Raw genomic sequence first — 2,601 nt, 5'->3', positions numbered from 1 at the left:
ATGAAATTCACATGTTGATGCTCATTGGTCATTTGACACCCTATTTAACATGCTCCTATGAAATTCACATGTTGATGCTCATTGGTCATTTGACACCCTATTTAACATGCTCCTATGAAATTCACATGTTGGTGCTCATTGGTCCTTTGACACCCTATTTAACATGCTCCTATGAAATTCACATGTTGATGCTCATTGGTCATTTGACACCCTATTTAACATGCTCCTATGAAATTCACATGTTGGTGCTCATTGGTCCTTTGACACCCTATTTAACATGCTCCTATGAAATTCACATGTTGGTGCTCATTGGTCCTTTGACACCCTATTTAACATGCTCCTATGAAATTCACATGTTGATGCTCATTGGTCATTTGACACCCTATTTAACATGCTCCTATGAAATTCACATGTTGATGCTCATTGGTCATTTGACACCCTATTTAACATGCTCCTATGAAATTCACATGTTGGTGCTCATTGGTCCTTTGACACCCTATTTAACATGCTCCTATGAAATTCACATGTTGATGCTCATTGGTCATTTGACACCCTATTTAACATGCTCCTATGAAATTCACATGTTGGTGCTCATTGGTCCTTTGACACCCTATTTAACATGCTCCTATGAAATTCACATGTTGATGCTCATTGGTCCTTTGACACCCTATTTAACATGCTCCTATGAAATTCACATGTTGATGCTCATTGGTCATTTGACACCCTATTTAACATGCTCCTATGAAATTCACATGTTGGTGCTCATTGGTCCTTTGACACCCTATTTAACATGCTCCTATGAAATTCACATGTTGATGCTCATTGGTCATTTGACACCCTATTTAACATGCTCCTATGAAATTCACATGTTGATGCTCATTGGTCATTTGACACCCTATTTAACATGCTCCTATGAAATTCACATGTTGGTGCTCATTGGTCCTTTGACACCCTATTTAACATGCTCCTATGAAATTCACATGTTGATGCTCATTGGTCATTTGACACCCTATTTAACATGCTCCTATGAAATTCACATGTTGGTGCTCATTGGTCCTTTGACACCCTATTTAACATGCTCCTATGAAATTCACATGTTGGTGCTCATTGGTCCTTTGACACCCTATTTAACATGCTCCTATGAAATTCACATGTTGGTGCTCATTGGTCCTTTGACACCCTATTTAACATGCTCCTATGAAATTCACATGTTGATGCTCATTGGTCCTTTGACACCCTATTTAACATGCTCCTATGAAATTCACATGTTGATGCTCATTGGTCATTTGACACCCTATTTAACATGCTCCTATGAAATTCACATGTTGGTGCTCATTGGTCCTTTGACACCCTATTTAACATGCTCCTATGAAATTCACATGTTGATGCTCATTGGTCATTTGACACCCTATTTAACATGCTCCTATGAAATTCACATGTTGGTGCTCATTGGTCCTTTGACACCCTATTTAACATGCTCCTATGAAATTCACATGTTGATGCTCATTGGTCATTTGACACCCTATTTAACATGCTCCTATGAAATTCACATGTTGATGCTCATTGGTCCTTTGACACCCTATTTAACATGCTCCTATGAAATTCACATGTTGGTGCTCATTGGTCCTTTGACACCCTATTTAACATGCTCCTATGAAATTCACATGTTGATGCTCATTGGTCATTTGACACCCTATTTAACATGCTCCTATGAAATTCACATGTTGATGCTCATTGGTCATTTGACACCCTATTTAACATGCTCCTATGAAATTCACATGTTGGTGCTCATTGGTCCTTTGACACCCTATTTAACATGCTCCTATGAAATTCACATGTTGATGCTCATTGGTCATTTGACACCCTATTTAACATGCTCCTATGAAATTCACATGTTGGTGCTCATTGGTCCTTTGACACCCTATTTAACATGCTCCTATGAAATTCACATGTTGATGCTCATTGGTCCTTTGACACCCTATTTAACATGCTCCTATGAAATTCACATGTTGATGCTCATTGGTCATTTGACACCCTATTTAACATGCTCCTATGAAATTCACATGTTGATGCTCATTGGTCCTTTGACACCCTATTTAACATGCTCCTATGAAATTCACATGTTGATGCTCATTGGTCATTTGACACCCTATTTAACATGCTCCTATGAAATTCACATGTTGATGCTCATTGGTCATTTGACACCCTATTTAACATGCTCCTATGAAATTCACATGTTGATGCTCATTGGTCATTTGACACCCTATTTAACATGCTCCTATGAAATTCACATGTTGGTGCTCATTGGTCCTTTGACACCCTATTTAACATGCTCCTATGAAATTCACATGTTGATGCTCATTGGTCATTTGACACCCTATTTAACATGCTCCTATGAAATTCACATGTTGGTGCTCATTGGTCCTTTGACACCCTATTTAACATGCTCCTATGAAATTCACATGTTGGTGCTCATTGGTCCTTTGACACCCTATTTAACATGCTCCTATGAAATTCACATGTTGATGCTCATTGGTCATTTGACACCCTATTTAACATGCTCCTATGAAATTCACATGTTGATGCTCATTGGTCCTTTGA

This window comes from Salvelinus alpinus, chromosome 34 (assembly GCF_045679555.1).
Source record: "Salvelinus alpinus chromosome 34, SLU_Salpinus.1, whole genome shotgun sequence".
NCBI lineage: Eukaryota > Metazoa > Chordata > Actinopteri > Salmoniformes > Salmonidae > Salvelinus > Salvelinus alpinus.
The sequence above is the reverse complement of the archived record's forward strand: the minus strand, read 5'-3'. Positions refer to the sequence as shown.